An 18493-nucleotide genomic window follows, 5' to 3' on the forward strand; every position below is an offset into this window, starting at 1 on the left:
TAAAAGAGAACAGATGAGAAAGTATATAGATCTCACAGCTACACCCTGATAATATAGTTTTAAGACTGTAATGTGAATAAATTCCTCCAAGGCTACCAATGACCAACATTGGGAATTGGTGACCGAGCTCTGCAGTTGAACCATATAACCTCTATTTCAATCATTAGAAATAAAAAATATTTGGTTAAATTATCTGCCTAAATTCAGCTTAAACCCACGCAGATAAAAACCAATGTGATTTTTTTTTTTTTTTTTTTTTTGAGAAATCACAGGGAAGCGAACGGATAACTTCCTGTCAGAGGCGACATGCCTGTTGCATGGGGTGGGATAAGAGGAACAGACGTGGTGCGGAGAGCTTTGCTGCTGTTTCTGGTGACTCCATTTTCCAGGGCTCCTCAGCCTTGCAAGGGCCATGAGGTCAAGCTGACAGCAGCTTTGGCCAAGCGAGTACTACTGGGGAAGAGGTTCTTTTAGGAGGGGTGGAGGCTGTACTGGGAAGCGAGGTAAGTAAGTCCTCTTCCCTAATAATATTGGCTGTTGAAAAACCATTACTCTCTCTCATTTCAAGGTTTTTATGACATTGCTCTGGGCTGATTGCATGTGTCCCTTTGTGGTTTTGGTTTGTTTTTTCAATTTTTGACCTTTGGAGCTCAAGAGAAGATCTCACGTATACAGCAGGATGAAATAGGTTATTCTCCTTATGTTGTATGTGTGCTTAAAAATGATGTATAGTGAATGTATAAGTACAGTTCACAGAATAGTCTCATTCTAATATTAAAATATAAAAGTGTTAGGACTTTTAATACTAACAGTAATTGCAACATCGGTGCCAAGAGAGCCTAAAACAGTTATAGCCGGGATGACACATCAGTTGTTGTTATAATGACTTAACAATTAAGGGTTAGCTGAAAATCTTGTTGAACTCAAGAGTCTGCTCAGTAGCACCAAGTAGAAATGTAACAATTAAGCTGACTTGCCTCGCCGCCGCCGAGTGGTTACTGAGAACTGAAAACGCCCTTTGGATTAAGGTTTCCTGATCCTCGCCCTCTCCATGTATTGAATGGCACGATTCTGCGACACCGCTAAATTCTGACTTACTGCTGAAAGCGGTTTTTCTTTTTAAATATATTTTTCCATTAAATGTCCCTTATCTCTCAGTACAAGCCATAAATGAAATTAAACATTTTGTAAACTATGCTTAAGTCATGTGTCTTTATTTCCTAAAAGTATATAGACTGCATTTGTTGTAATCCATTTTTATCACTCGTACTGAAATACTTTTTGGGAGAAGTTAAAAAAGACAAAATTTATTGAAAATCATTTCCTTCTCAACCTGCCTAATTTTTACCAATAGTACTTTACAGATGTGTAGAAGTTATCTGATGTCTTATTCTAAATGCTAATCTTCCATCCAGCTTCACTTTTATTCTTTTCATTCTTTTTATTTGACTTGGATAAGATTTCATTTCCATGTGTACTATTTCTGCTTTCATGCGAAGGCTATAATTAAGTCTTTAGTTTGTTCCTACGACAATTCATTGCTGGAGTTGGATAAGAGCTAAGCTCTTGCCTCTCCAGATTCTTCCCACAGTGACACTAGAGGTAACAGTAGAATGATTACTAGCTTTTCTAATGTGAATCATAATACACATGACAAAACAAATTCACTTTAATATAAAATGGGATGTAGAATTACATTTCATCAGCCACCTGTCAAGCTAACCTACTTACAAATTCTAAAATAATTTTTAACCTTTACATTAATGTTTCTTTTCATTTTCATTCTGAAAAAATACATCAAATACAAAATGACAAGCTCTTTCTCGGTTGTGTGTATGCTTTCACCTTTCAGAAGCAATTAATATATTATATTAAGAGCACTACTTCATTTCTTCCACCCTTGATTTTTAAGGTCAGAGGTACACCCAAGTTGGAATGTTCTAGAACTAGTTGCTAGGAAAAAATAACCTTCTTTATTGTTACTCCTCTTCAGCCTAGAGTCATTTTATTTATTATAAAGGAGTAAATTAGGCATTAAAAATAAAACTGACTTCATAATCTTAGGCCCAGCACAAGATGAGGTATACAGCAAATAATCTAAAAAAATATTTAGCCATCAGAAAAGCAATGCAAATCTTCACCTTGTAGAAGATTCTCCCTTATTATGAACTTGGCTGCAAGTGGGCAACTGACACCCAAGAAAAGTTGACTGTAAAATAGGTAGGGAAAGGGAATAAAAGCCAGTTTGTCAAGTCTCTTCTTTTCTCTTTTTATATTTCATGAAGCAGGTGATGAAGGGCTACTGCCTTTATCTCCAAAGGACAGAGTCTCATCATCCAGCATGTCTGGGGTCCCCCAGGCTTCATGATTCTTTTCTTACTACCAAAGGTCTGCTGTGGTGTGACCTTTCCTTAACTATTCAAACCAGTTTATCATTGACCATTGAGGAGCACACTGGACTTTCTTCTGCTTTCTTCTTTCTTTTTTTAATTTTTGTGGCTGACTCAGCCCACTCTGGGGGCAGGTCTGGTGTGGCATGTGGTGCCGGGGATTGAACCACCATTCCTGCATTTGCCTAACCTTGCCTAAGCAGGTGCTTTAGACTGCTGAGCTATCTCTCCAGTCCTTCTGCTTCTTTCTTTATGATGGGCCCTTTTCCACATAATGTTGTCTGTGATTCTGAGTTCCATCTTTTAAAAGAGTTCAGCACTGGTCTTAGTACTTGATGCCTAATGTTAGAATCAGTCTTAGGCATCAAGTACTACATCAGGCATCAGGTACTACCTTGGCACCTGTCACTTCTAAAGAAATAATTTCCCAAGTGTATCTCCTAACTTAGTTGAATCTCTTAAATTCTAGCTGTTTACCCACTTACACTTAAGTGGTATAATTCACCTAAAATGAATTTTCTGTCTGATATACTATTATGGTTTAGATCAAGAAGACAGGGCTTTTGGAAGGTGAGCTAATCATGGGTGACACAGCTGACTTACAAGGAGGAGAGGTCCCCTCAGAAGAGACAAGTCTCTGGGAGAACAACCAGAAAGGGTTTCTCTCCCTTGCTGCCTCCTCCCTCCTCTCTCTGCTTTCTGCCTGCCATGATGTGAGCAGCTTTCTTTTGCAGGCCCTTCCAAAGATGCCTATCATGTAAAGACTTGGACTTCTGAGAGTATAAACCAAAATAAACTTCTCCTCCTTTAAGTGTGGATGTCAGGTACTATGTCCCAGCAATGCAATAGCTACTCAGACAGATTTTGGTACCAGAAAAGGGGTCATTGTTGTGATTTACCTGACCATGTTATTTAGAATCCTTTGGAACTGGCTTGTGGGAAGAATTTGAAAAGATTTGGAGATACTAACAAGAGAAGCCCCAAGCTGGGGAGATAGCTCAGCGGTCTAAGTGTCTGCCTGGAAAGTGTAAGGTCCCAAGGTACCGCATGCTGTGCAGGCAGTGCAACCATGTAGCAAGACCTTGTAACAACAACAAAAATAAACAAAAAAAATTTTAAAAAAGAGAGAAGCCTTGGAATGTCACGAGCCAAACTTAATGGCAGATTGTAGTCAGAGCCCCTAGAAAGAAAAAAATTTTGTTTTCTAATTTCTCCATGAGTTTATAGTATTCAGTAAAGATATTGATTTTTGCATGTTGATTTTATATCCTGCTTCTTTGCTGAATTTATTAGTCCTGGCAGTCTATGGATAGAAGTTTTGGGTCTTCAATGTAAAGGATCATGTCATCTGTAAGTAGAGATAATCTGAGTTTTTCATTTTCTATAGAAGATCTTTTTTATTTATTTCTCTTTCCTGATTGTTTTAGCTAAAGCTATTAGGACTATTTTGAATAGTAGTAGTAAGAGTAGACACCCTTGTTTCCTCCTGATTTTAAAGGGAAACTTTTAGTTTTTCTCCATTTAATAGGATGTTTGTAGTGGGTTTGTCATAAATGGAATTTATCCAGGTTTTTATCATGAATAGAGGGTTGGATTTTATCAAAAGCTTTTCTTGTGTCTATGAATTGATCATATTAGTTTTTCCTTGTTTCTGTTTTTGTGATTAATTTATAGATTTATGTATGTTAAACTTTCCTTGCATTTCTGGGATGAAGTCAACCTGGTCATTATGTCTGATTTTAATGATTTATTACATTTCATTTCCAGTATCTTTTTGAGGATATTTTGCATCTATGTTCATTAAGGAAATTGACCAATAGGCTTTTTTGTTTTGTTTTGTTTTTGAAACAGGATCTCTCTACTTAGATCAGGCTGGACTTGAACTCACAATGATCCTCTTCCTGCCTCAGCCTCCAGAGTGCTGGGATTACAGGCATGCGCCACTATGCCCGGCTGTAGTTTTCTTTTATTTAAATCCCTGTCTGGTTTTAGTATGAGGAAAATAATAGCTTCTACAAATGAATTTGGCGGTACATAGTCCTTCTCCTTCAGTTTCATTGAAGAGTATTGGTGTTAGATCTTCCCTGAAGTTCCGATAGAATTTTGCAGAGAACCCACTGGGTCTTCTTTCCTCTGTTGATAGAGTTTTAGTACTGCCTCTATTTCATTGCCTGTTATTGGTCTACTCAGAATATTATATCCTCTTGGTTCAATTTCAGTAATTCCTATGTGGCTAGGGACTTTTCTATTGTAGGTTCTCTAATTTATTGGTATACGAGTTTTAAGTTATAGTAGTGCACAATCCTCTTGATTTTGGCAGTGTAGCCTGTGATTTTGCCTCTTTCATTTCTAATTATGCTGATATGAGTTTTTTCCTTCCTTTTCTTGGTAAGATTGGCTAATGGTTTATTAATCTTCTTTATCTTTTCAATAACCAATGCTTTGATGCATTGACTTTTGTTTTAGTCTCAATTTCATTGATTTTTACTCGGATCTTTATATTTTTTTTCTTCTGTTAGTTTTAGGTTAGGATTGCTCTTGATTTTCTAGAGCCTTGAGATGAATAATTTGTTACTTATTTGAGATCACTCAGATCTTTTAATGTGTGCCTTCAAAGCTATTAACTTTCCCATTACAACTGCTTTCATTGTCTCATAGGTTTTAGTATGTTGCATTTCCATTGTTGTTTGATTCTCGAAACTCTTTAAACTTTCTCCCTTTAGTTCTTCTGTGATCTATAGATTATTCAATAATATATTGTTTAATCCTCATGCCTTTGCATAATTCCATTAATTTCTTTTGCTGTTGAGTTTTGGCTTCGTGCTACTATAATGTGATAGAATGAAGAGGATTATTTTACTAGTTTTGTATTTATTTAATCATGTTTTATGGCTGAATATATGGTGTATTTTGGAGAATACCCCTCGTGCTGCTGAGAAAAATGTGTATTCTGTGGTCCTTGGATAAAATGATGCACATATGTTAAGTCAATTTTTTCAAGGGTTTGTTTTAATTCTCTCTCTCTTGCTCGCTCGCTTCTTCCTTTCCTCCCTCCTCCCTCCCTCTGTCTGGTTTGATTGATCTAATTGTGAGAATAGGGTGTTGAACTCCTCTGCTATGATTGAACTATTGACTAACTGTCCTTTTACATGTAGTATTTTTTGTTTCATAAGGTTAGGTGCACCAACATTTGGTGCATAGGTATTTACCATTGTTGTATCTTCTGTTCCAATTGCTCACTTTATCAGTATAGAGGGGCCATCTTTGTTCCTTTTGACAATTTTTGGCTTGATGTCTAAAAATAAATGTATTTCTATTTGGCTTGGGACTCAGGTTGCATGGAGGATCATTTTGCATCCTTTCCTCTTCAGTCTATTTCCTTTTAGATGAAATATGTCTTCTGTAGGCAATACATAGTTTCATGTTTTAAAAAATTCAATCTGCCCTTGTGTATCTTTGATTGTGAAGTTAAAACCATTGACATTAAGAGTTATTATTGTAAGGTATTACTGAATCTTATCATTCCATCATTTTTCCAGTGCTGGTTTCTTTTTCTTTCTTCTTCTTTTTTGTTTACCCACTCGCCCAGTTAAAGCAGTTAGAGATACATTTTCCTTTGGTCTCTCTATTGCTGGTGGCCTCCTCTCTCTGAGTAGAATTACCTTTAATATTTCCTGTGATTCTGGTTAAGTTGTCATATATTTCTTTCTTTTTTTTTTTTTGGCTGGGTCAGCCCACCATGGGGGCAGGGCTGGCGCAGCATGTGGTGCCAGGGATTGAATTGCAGTTCTCTGCAGCTGCCTAAGCTTGCCTACGCAGGCACTTTAGACTGCTGAGCTATCTCATTGCCACCCCCTCCCCCCGCCTTTTTGAGTCATGTATTTCTTAAGGATTTATGTGTTGTGGAAAGACTTTACTTCTGTGTCTATTTTGAAGGCTAATTTTGTAAGCCATAGGAGTCTGAAAATCTTCACTGAAAGATCTCATGAATTCCAAGGTTTGTGCTAAGAAACTCACTGTCTTGCTGATAGACTTGCTTAATAAATAAATTGCCATTTTTCTTTACCAGCTCTTAGTATTCTCTCCTTTCATCAGATTTCTAGAATCTTGATTATGGTGTGTTGTGGAGACAATTTCTGCTTTTAGCTATTTGGGGTTCTAAATCCCCTTTGTATTTGAATGCTGAATTCTTTTCCAAGATTTGGAAAGTTTTCTGCTGAGTTCACTGAATAAATTTTTACATATTTTGAGTCATCTTATAATTTTTCCCTTTCTATAATTATGATGTTAGGGCTTTTTTTTTTTAGTTATCTAGCAGCTATTGGGTCCAACTTGGCTGATGTCTTGTTATTTTTGGGTGTCATTGGATCTGTGATCTACTGTACTCACCTGTTTTTTAATAGCTGACTTTTTCCTCATATTGGTCAAGTCTGCAACCCATGCATCCCATTGAAACCTTCATGTCTTATGTTTCTGCATGTTTTCTTTTCATAATTTCTGATAGTTTACCAAACTGACCATCCATATCTTATATTGTCTTAACTTCACTACTTTATTGTTTGCTCCTTTTTTTTAAAAAAAATCTTTTATTTATTTATTTATTTATTTATTTATTCATTAGGTACAGGGTCTTGCTATGCAGTTCAGACCCATAGTGATCTACCTGTCATGGCCTCCCTAGTGCTGGGATTACAGGCGTGTGCCACCATGCCCAGTTTCAGTGACTGGCAAGGCACACCTGGGATTCTGGGGCTGGCTTGGCATGCAGTACCGGAGATTGAACCCAGGTCCTTGCACTTGCCAGGCAGGCACTTAGACTACTGAGCTATCTCCCCAGCCCTGTTTGTCCCAGGATGTGGCAACCATCCAAGTCTAGGTGTGCAGTAAGTCTCCGACTTATGAGCATTCAAGTTGCAAACTTTCACATCTATGATGGACATTGCATTATGAACATTCCTAGATGTGAATAAATCACAGAAGTGGTTCCTATGTCTCAGACGTTGTCACAGCTGTGCAATAGGACATAGCAGTGCAGTGCTCAGTCAGGGTCCAGGTGGTCCAGAAACAAGAGGGAAAGCAAGTTGTGGAGAGGACTTCTAGGAGACACAAAGCAATACACGTTGTGTATTTGTGTCAAAGGTGCGTAAGACCTACTCTGTCAGATTTGCTCACAAATCTGTAGTCCTGATCACACTGACATAGGAAAGGAAAGGAAATGACCACTTACCTCTGTGTTTGGATGCGATACTGGGTTCTGCAGGGCACTGGGGTCTCCTTCTGAAGGTATTTTCTAGATTTTTTTCTGTCTAACCAAAGAATTGGTCAAGACAGGCATAAAAGATAGGGAGGTTTTACACTTATGAAAAGTAGAAAAGGATACATGCTCTGAAAAGCAAATGTGGGCCAAGTAAAAGCAGGAAGAGAAGTAGACTAGACTCTGCAGGGTCAGAGTGTGACAATATGAAAGAGAGAGCACAGGGGCAGCTGTCTTTTTTTTTTTTTTTAATCTCCCTGTCGTCAGGCTGACGTCAGATCTAGGCTGTCCTACCATAAACTCGTTTGGGCCCTTGTGAGAAAAAATGAAGTAGCATTTTCTGATTAGTCCCAGGTACAGAGTCTTGGGAGTTGTTCTATGCATGTGGCCCAGGAATCTGTGATTGTTGGGTAATGCCCACTTGCCTAGCCAGTTTGCTGTGTATTACTTCTTAGCTAAAATATACAGAAATTTTCCTACTTTAAGTGAATTAGCTGATTTTGTTTATATTTTCCAATATTTTGGTCTGTTGCTTTGTTATCCAGCATACTTTTCTCTCAATGCCATCTGACAAACTTACAAAGTCATATGCAACCTATGAAACCCAGTTCTAGTGCTGTCCTCTCTTGCCCTTCAGAAGGCACTCCATGTGGGTTCTTCCATCCTGTCCATTGTGAACTTTCACTTCATTCCACACTATTTCATTAGTCCATATTCTTTTATGAAACTTTGGCTCATTAGCCATCTGATTCATAGCCTATGCATCTTGCATTGTTATCATTAATTCGAGATCTTATGGTCTTTACTGGTTTATAACTTCCTTGAGGGAAGAGATTAACAGGGGCAATATGTCATCATCACTTAGACATTTTGGGGGGTAAGTTACAAATTTTCCTACTTTTTTTGTTTCTCCATCTGTTTAAAGGGAAGTTTTGTCCTTGGTGCATATCCCACTTGTTTCCTGAGAACAAAGTAGGGAAAGTGAGTGCATCTCACAGAGCTGCTACAAGGACGGGATCATTCTTAGCTGAATCTTCACAAGATTTACTGTGACTGGCTACAAATGGTATGTGATTGGTTTAAATGCTTCTTACTTGGGAGGGACGAAAGAGAATATCGGTAGGTATGATTTTCTTTTTGTGGTACTGGATATTGAACTCTGGACCTCATGCTTGCAAGGCAAGCACTTATGCCGCTGAGCTACCTCCCCAGCCCTGTAGATATGACTGATGCAAAGATTGATCCAGTATTTTGTGCCTGCAGTAACTTATTTGTCTGTTGATTGACTGAGGTACTGGGGACTGAATGTAGGACCTTTGGACTGAGCTGCATCTCCATCTTTTTTTTTCAGATTTTTATTTTGAGAAAGGATCTTGTTGAGTTGCTAAATTGGCCAGGCTGGGCTTGAAGTTGTGATCTTTATACCTCAGTCTTGTGGGGGCTGAGATTACAAGTGTGTGCCACCTTTCCCAACTTTTATGCTTTCATTTAGATATTAAGTTGACCAACAGTGTGTGTGTGTGTGTGTGTGTGTGTGTATATATATATATATATATATATATATATATATATATATATATATATTTTGCTACTGGGAATTGAGCTCAGGACCTTGTACTTGCCAGGTAGACCCTTGAACTGCTGAGCTGCAGCTCCAGTCCTCCAACATTTTAACATAGAGAGCTGGGGAGAAAGCTCGACCATCTAAGTGTCTACTTGGCAAGCGCAAGGACCTGGGTTAGATTTCTGGTACCACATGCTGTGCTGGCCCCCAAACCCTGGGTACCCTGTAGTGGCCACCAAAACCAGGCATGGTGGTGTATGCCCTGTAATTCCAGTGCTGGGGAGGCTGAGACAAGAGGATCACTCTGAGTCCAAGCTGCATAGTGAGATCCTGTGCCAAATAAATAAATAAATACATAATAGAAAAAAATGAAGAAGTCACGGGAAGGTAAAATAATGCCGCCACTTTGGAAAACAATCTGGTAGATCTTCAAATAGATAAGTGCAGAGATACTACACAGTTCATCAATTCTACTCCTATGTATCTACCAAGAGAAATGAACATATTTGTGCAGGAATTTTTTTGGTCTTATCTAAAAGGTGCACATAATCCAAGTGTCCATCACACGATTAGCAGACAATGGAAATGTGACATTCTATGCAAAGGGATAATTATTCTGCCATAAAATGTAATGAAACAGTGATACATGCTACCATACAGGTAAATCTTGAAAACAATATGATACATGAAAGAGGAAAGTCCCAGAATATGTTCTTTTCATTCCCTTTCTATGAAAGAGCCAGAATAGGTCAATATACAGAGAAACAAGATAGATTAGAATTTGTTTAAGGATGAGGGTAAAATGGAGGCCAAAGCTTTGATAGACAGAGGACAGAGTTTCTTCTTGAGATGATGAGTGTTCTAAAATTAATTTTGGTGCTAGGTGTACATATTTGTGAATATAATAAAGTACACTCGATTGTACACTGCAGATGAGCGCGTTGTACGATGTATGCATTGTATTTCAATAAATCCATTATTTTTAAGACAAAAATTAAAACCAGCCATCTATAAAAAAGGAAATCTACAGCCTATCAATGTATTTAAACCTTTTGAGTCAAAAGAGGCAAGATAATCAAAGACTAAAATGGTAAGCCCGGGGATTGTGTCACACATGTCTTTTGTGTTAGGCTTGTAATTGCCCTCAATTCATTCTTATTCTCTTGGCAGAAATTGTGTTCTGCATTTCTTGCTTCTGCATTTTTTTATCTGATGCTAAACTTAGTCACTCATAGATCCATAGAAATCTATTAACTTGCCAATATTAATTTTCAGTTTTTAACTTAACGTTGTCAGTTTGTCAAAACAGGACTCTTTATTATAAAGAATTGCACTTAAGGGACAGAGGAGCAACAATTCTGGCTTCCCAACCACAGAGATCACTTGTATGGAATCTATTTCTGCAGCTGCACTGAAGTCATAGGCAGTTATGGACATCAAACTTCACATAGACCCTGGCCTTTGGCTCTGGTCAGAGTAATCTGTTTTCTTTGCTTTTTTAGACATATGCTACTGTTGCCAGTGAACTGATGAAGAATTTTCACTTCTTGATGTAATATGTCACTTGCTTCATATAAGCTCAACTTACCTTTTGGTCTATTTCCCCTTTTAAGTGTAATATGAATTTAGGAGCCCTCAAACTTTTCCTAAGGGTAGGAGTTTGAAGATATGTGAGACAATCAGGAAGTTCAGCCTTACCACTTGTAAATATCCCACTGGAGGTCCCTGGAACTCTGGAATTCTTGGATGCCTCAGTATCTTAGCATGTCTACTAACATGACTCCTTTCTTTTCCTGGTAATGCAAAGAATAAGATAGAGTAGATTTAATGTTTTCTCCTTTATTTCCTTAACCCTTTAGGCCCTTTGATAGGAAAACATCAAATGACATGGACTACAACCTCAAAAAACCCAATGATAGCAATAGCAGGAAATTTAATATGAACATCACTAAGTAGTTATGATACATTATTAACTATTATGATGGGTGCTTTATTGAATATCATCAAGCCTATGAATGTATATTGCTGTTGTGCCTATTTTATAGGTAAGCAAGCCAGGTCTTACAGGTGTGAGATAACTTGTCTCAGGCGATATGACTCCTTTATGGTGAGACAAAATTTTTAACCTATGTGGTTTCATCAATGGTTTTGTTTTGTTTTGAGATATGGTCTTCTTGCTTTGTAGTTCACATTGGCTTCTAACTCATAATCCTTCTTCCTCAGCCTCCCATGTGCAGGGATTAGAAGTATGCACCACTACACCTGGCTCACTTATCTCACCAATGCTTTAAAACTGTCAAAATTCAAATTTTAAGTAGCTTGAATTTTCCTTGTATGTCTGAAGGAAATGACCTCAATGTGAGGGCCCGTGTGTTAGACATCTTCTGGTGGTCCTCTGGACATTCTGTACATTGCTCCTTTTTACTTTGGGCACCAACAGGATAACCACGGGTTACGTACAATCAATTGCCTTGGCCCTAGGGTAGAATTAATAGGGGACTGGAGAGAGGAAGAGGTTGGAGGTCAGCTTTCTTCAGCATGACCCTGCCTGTTTGCTGTGTCTTGCCCCCACCAGTGTCAAAGTCCTGTCATATGTACCTCCTAATCCAGCCCTGCCTGAGGTCTAGTAACCACCCCATATGCTTGGACCTAGGAGTAGTTACACTTGCTGAACCAGTCCCAAAGATTGTATTAATCCCTTATGATTTCTACATCCTGTTTAGACTTTTGTAAATAAATCATTCAACTCATCCTAAAGATTCCTGTTGTGAGTATGCCATTTGTTTCTTGCTGTGTTCTTAACTGATACAGTCCCTTTGGGTGTTTCCCCATTCCTGAACTGGTTCTACCTCAGTTCACACCCATGCTTGACCTGGCTCCTGGAAAAACTTTGCTGTCTTCCACAGAATGGTAATGTTTATAGCTTTGGCTTTTTCTTGCATCCTACAATCTCCAAAGGACTAGGTGTAATGGGAACACAGTGTCCTCCAGTTCTGGTTCAGTCTTTCCATCTGGAAGGCTGTGGGGCTGCTGGTGCCTTATTAACTAATTATAGCTAGTTAATATAGCTCTTGAGGACACATAGTAACTATTTTCTCAGTGACAACATGGACTAACCCAAAGAGAACTGTCTTTTATTAGCAGAGTTCTGGCCTATACCTGCAGAAACAGTGGGTCCTCATTATTCTGCCCAAAATCGTCCAATTCAGATTTCTTTTTGCTCTGCCTGGGAGACTGGCAGCATAAATAAAAGGCCATGGTAGCTTTTGTGGCTGCCTGCAGAAACTCACCAACTGTGACTAAATTACTTTGATTCAGAATTTAGACATATTTATTCATTCATCTTCATTCACAAGTACATTGAGATTAGCAGTCTTGCTTCTTTGGAATTGTTCTTTTACATCACTTCCCTACCTCCTTAAATGGCTGTGTCTTAAATATGGAGTAAATATGGAGTCCTAGAGAAGACCTTCAGAGAAGTATCTTTCATTTTTTTGAAAGTGCTTCAAGGTTTCTTTCGAGAATGACTGGACTGGCCAGGCTGGGAAGGATTTTCCAGGTGTAGGGGGCAAGGTGAGGAAAGGTACAGAGGCAGGACAAGGCGTGAACAAGTTGGGATAAACATGGCATTGTATGACTCCTGGGACTTATCTGGTACAAGTATCCTCAGATAGCAAGCGTGGGGGACTGGTATGGTGCCAGGAAAGCAACGGCATCAATTCTGGTTGGTATGAAGATGCTTTAGGGAAGGTGATCAAACTGCCAAGCTTGCCAGCACTACCAAGACTGTTTTAATGTGCAGTTCCACTTCTCAGGAAATCCCTCAACTGCAGACTCACTGGTTCTACTGATTGTCAAATGTTTTTTGACAACCCTCTTGCTTTCATTTATCAAGGCACGTATCATGCATTATGTACACATATACCTGTGCTCTGAGTCTTTGTTTTACAAGGTTATGTCTTTAATAGGATTCTTGCTTTTTTAGCTTTGAGTAGAATTTCCACCTTGTTACTGCATTGTTATGCATTGTCTGAGATAACCTCCTCTTGCCTTGACACTCTAAGTATTTTTTTCTACCTGTAGTCTCTGAGACTGTTGAACTTTTCTTCCTGGCTACTAGATGACACCCCTTCAAGGATCTTTGAAGAACTCTCTTTAGACTTTTCTGCTTAGAGGAAATTCCTTTTCAGCCTCGGAAGAGGGATGGCTGTGTGAGGAAAAAAAACCGAGCTGCTATGACTGGAATATTTAAAGACTTTCAAAATTTGTAGCTTTGTTTTGGTTTTAATTTTAGCCCCCAAATTATGTATTTGATCAAGACCAATTTGCAAGAATAGCAGATATGCCAGCTGATTTCTGTGGCAGGCAGAAGCTTTCTTCCCATCTTCTGCTTTCTGGGCCAAACAGCTGTGCTTCGACTTTGCTCCCCAGGCACCTGCTGGATGCTGCCACTGTGCCAGAACTCTTTCCTCTTGCCACATCTGGAAACCCACACTGTCTCTAGGTGGACCAAACCAGGTGCTGTATCACAGAAAAATCTGTCTTCACTCCTTCCTACAGACATCTGAAACTTAGAGACATTTGTAATTTGCCAGACTATGAACCTCTACCTTGAACTGGAGGCTGTGTGACTGTGCAGTGTGGTAAAATTATGTGCTCTGTCTCTGACCTGTGATAGTCACAGTGAGAGGTTTTCATCTTTGGAGGGGTCCATAAACCATAGATACTGAGTATAAACTGTACCTTGGATTCTAGCCTTTAATCTTTCTGGGACTAGTAATATGCAAAAGGATCTTCTCTTCTAGCTGACTACCTAGTCACGAGGATAAGCAACTGATACCTTGCAGTGTACTTGGTTGCTCGTTTATGGCATTCTATAAGTTGCATGAATTAAAAATATTTATCTTCCATTGATGATAACTTCAATTTAGCATGGAATTTTCTGGGCCTGGTATTATTGTAAATCTAGGAGTATTTGTATTCCATGCTTGATAAATGTTTTACTTCGTTATAAGCGAGAGCATTCCTCTAAAGTCTACGAGGTCTGGCAATGCCCTCTAAGTTTGCATATCCTTTTCCTCCTCATCACTGTTACTATTTCCATTTTTCTAGGAAATTAGCTTAGTAAACTCAGCAGTTTGAACCCAATCCAAATTTATGTCCAACAGAAGGACTTTCACTTTCTATTCCTTTCACGTTTTCTTTCTTTCTTTTTTTCATTTGTGTTTTTGGTACAGGGTCTCATTACACAGCCAGGAGTCATAGTGATCCTCCTGTTTTACCACACCCGGACTCTGTCGCTGTCTCAGTGGGCTCTGGGGGTGGGGCTGGCGCAGCATGCAGGATCGGGAATCGAACCCTGGTCCCTGTGCTTGCCAAAGTGGATGCTTAGTGTGCGAACTATCTTTCCGCCCTCCTTTCACATTTTCTACACCGTAGTCTTTGCTGAATCCATACCAATAGAAAAAGTTACAGTAAGTTCTCTCTGCTCTGATCTACGACAGTGATGAGCATTAATTCATCCAACCCACCAGATACGCCTTGAACTCCTTCCACATGCCGGGCACTGGCAAGAGCATCTTCACTACTATGGCTTGAGTATGAAATATTCCCCCAAATCTTGTTTTAAAAGCTTGATCACTAAAGTAGTAATAATTAGAGGTGAAACTTGTGGAAAATGATTAAATCACAAATGCTTTATTAAGTGGGTGAATTTTGCACTCAAAGGGCTTATTAAGAGGCTGGGGATTGATTGAATTCTGCTGGGGCAGGAGCCTCTGCAGACAGTGTGAGAGATGGAAATAAACAAACCAATTCGTTGAGAGCTGCGGAGCGGGGAGGGGGGATTCGATTCCCATGCCATGCCGGGACCGTCCGGGGAGCGCTGAGGCAGCAACTGAGACCGGGTGTGGTGCTACGCACCTGTGATCCCAGCGCTTGGGAGGCTGAACACAGGAGGATCACCACGAGTCTGGTCTGTGCAGTGAGACCCTGTAGACCCTGTACTAAATAAATAAATAAGTAAATAGAGCTGCAGAAACAGGACGCCCTCTGATATGCACGAACTCGTCCTGGACAACTGTCGGTCAAATAATGGCAAAATCGAAGCCCTCACAGGTGAGTTTAAAGAGCTGGAATTCTTATGTTCAATCAACATTGGCCTCATCTCAGTCAAGAGCTTAACCAGAGTTAAACAAACTCAAGAAGCTTGAACTAAGTGATAACAGAATCCCAGGGGGCCTGAAAGTATGGGCAGAAAAGTGTCTGAATCCTACATTTAAATTTGAGTGGCAACAAAATTAAAGTCCTCAACACAAAGGAACCCTGGAATAAGTAAGAGAACCTCCAGAGTTTAGACCTTTTCAACTGCGAGGTGACCAACCGGAAGGACTACCAAGAAAACGCGTTCAAGCTCCTCCCGCAGCTCACTTACCTCGACAGCTACGACCAGGATGACCAGGAGGCCCCTGACTCTGATGCCGAGGGCTACGTGGAGGGCCTGGACGATGACCAGGAGGAGAAGGAGGAGGAGGAGGAAGGGGAAGAGGAGGACTTGAGTGGAGGGGATGAGGATGAAGAAGGTGGCAACGACGGGGAAGTCAATGATGAGGAAGAAGAAGAAGATGCTGGTGAGGAAAAACAAGGTCATAGGCAAAAACAAGAACTAAAACACGAGGGAGAAAACGATGATTAAGTGGGATCACCTGTTTTTAAAAAAAAAACAATTGTGATTTGACTGTTTTTACCCATATATCCCCCGCCCCCCAAATCCTGCACTCCAAAACTTATTTTTTTCTGATTGTAACGTTGCTGAGGGAACCAGAGGGGAAAGTGTACTGGGAGTTGCTGGGAGAGGAAGCGGGGGTGGGGGGGTGGAATACAATACTATTTTTACTGACCCTCTTTTATTCCTCCCCCCCTTTTTTCTTTGTGTCTGATTTTTGTCCCTGTAAATGCAAAATAGCTGAGTACCTGACAACTGAGCATTTGTCCCTTACTCTCCAAGAGGATAGCTTGCAGGTCTCTTGTGTTTCCTGGTATGTCCCATGTCCCCGAAGGTGGCCAGAAGGCCAGTGCTGGCGGAAGCCTGGTCACACCGAGCCCAGGGGGTCTAAGTGCTAGTCCCTTTAACTGTTGATTTGGTTCAGGAGATTTCTGCATTTCTCAGGCCTGCTGGAGGCATCCAGATTCTTGGTTTGTAAATAACAACCCAAAGGCATGATTCAGCACTAGTTTGGGGACATTCCCAGCTTTCCTCCTTTTCCCCTTTAATGGTGCTGGGCTTTGCTCTACAAAGAGGATTCTGACGTTACTCCTGGAAGTTGAAAAGGGCAGGCTTGTGAGCTACAAGTAAAAGGATTTTGCTAGTGATAATTAAAAGAAATAAACCCTCAAACTTCAACCTCTTAAAACAAAACTGTTCTATAAAATATTAGATACTTTTGTTTTACAAAAATGATAGATTTATTTATTCATTTATTATACCAGGGATTGAACTCAGGACCTTGCACTTGCCAGACAGGCACTTATGCCACTGAGGTATCTCCCCAGTTTAAAAATAAAAAAATAAAAAATAAAAAAGTTCAAAAATGACAGGAGAATTTTTCCATGTGTACTCCCAGACTTAGAACATTTTTACAAACCTAAGCATGGGGGAGATGTGTGTCAGCTAGATTTTTTTTTTGTCAGATGCCGGAGCACAGAAGAGCTGATGCAGAATTATATTTTCTTGCCTAGTGGAGATCCAAAATGACTGCAAATACCTAGTGAATGTATACGGTTGCCTTTGTGTTCCTCTTCTGGTTGCTTTACAAGTGATGGATTCTTTCCCAATCCATATTTCACCTGTATAAAACACCATCTGTATTGGTTTTTCTCTTGTCCCTCAGAAAACCCAAACTTCTGAGTTTTATGTCTGTTTGTCATTGATAAATTTCAATAAATCTTTTATATAAAAAAATGAGCCCTGGGGCTGATTGGATGAGGCAGGTAACTGAGGCGGCACTTTGAAGGCTATATTTTGTGTCCTATCCACTGCTCCTTCGCTCTGCCCCGCTCCCTGTTCTTCACATCTGTACTGAGGTAAGCACTTCCGCACCACAACCTTCCACCACGATGTTCCACTTCACAAAAGGCCTAAAAACAATGGAAACAGATAAACATGGACTGGAGTCACTGAAACCAGGAGCCAACATAAATGTTTTTGGTATCTAAGATCATGAAAAATGAGCTTCTTCCTTTGTGTGGAGCCCTGTGTTCCCAGGCCTTGAACTTGCTTTGGCAACACTGTAGTCAAGCTCTCGCCTGATGCCTTTCTCTTTAGCTCCGTTGTGATTGTTTGCCTGGCTGCCCTTGCCTATCACTGCTGAAAGGCAGGGCTGGATCGTATTAAGTATAGGATTCTCAATACTTAGTATTATGTGTGCAAGAAATTCTCAGAAGTGGATGGATAAATGTTCACAGGAAGAAGTAGTTCCAGGGGCAAAGCGATCTGTTCCAGGTGCAAAACCAGTCAAAGGGAGTTACTGAGTGATTTCTGCCCCTGCTTCAGGGATAGATAATTGGGCTGCAAGTGCCCTGTAAAGAGAGGACCTCAAGACAGCCTTGCCAAGGCTGAGAGGAAATTATGAGTCAGGCAGACAGACAGGTCCCAGAGAGCCCAGCCAAGTCACCGGGAATAACTGCCTTGGCATCATGAACTCATCTGACAAATTAAGCATTTATGAGTGGAGTTGAATAAAGTGAAAAGCAATGAAAATGCCTTGTGTAATTTGGGAAAGAGGTAGGAAGAATGTTGAACAAAAACAATAGTCCACATTTTTTTTCTGACCAGAAGTTTAGGGAGAGGAACTTTATTAATCTGAAGGTATTTTTTATTATATTGCATTTAAAAATTTATTTATCTATTTATTTACTTGGTACAAGGTCTCAGAATGCAGCTCAGACTTGTAGTGCTCCTCCTGTCTCAGCCACCCCAGTGCTGGGATTATAGGCATGTGCCACCATGCGCCATCAGTGGCCTGCATGGTGCACCTGGGTTCTGGGGCCAGCATAGCATGCACTACCAGGGATTGAACCCAGTAGGTAGGCGCTTAGACTGCTGAGCTATCTCCTCAGCCCGATACTGCATTTTGTAGAAAAATTACATATACATACAACCCCCCCAAAAAAAACTGAACAGTTACATATGCTGCATTTTTACTACTGTAGAGGTTTCTTTCAGAGTATAATTTTTTTTATTTATTTGAGAGAGAGAGAGAGAGAGAGAGAGAGAGAGAGAGAGAG

The 18493-nt window shown here is 39.9% G+C and overlaps 1 pseudogene; it reads left to right on the forward strand.

Annotated features, from left to right (window-relative positions):
* The first annotated feature begins 306 nt into the window (after nucleotides 1-306).
* LOC101567673 lies at nucleotides 307-15902 on the forward strand (annotated as a pseudogene).
* The last annotated feature ends 2591 nt before the right edge of the window (nucleotides 15903-18493 follow it).

Source organism: Octodon degus, unplaced genomic scaffold, assembly GCF_000260255.1.
Source record: "Octodon degus isolate 3935 unplaced genomic scaffold, OctDeg1.0 scaffold00121, whole genome shotgun sequence".
Classification (NCBI taxonomy): domain Eukaryota; kingdom Metazoa; phylum Chordata; class Mammalia; order Rodentia; family Octodontidae; genus Octodon; species Octodon degus.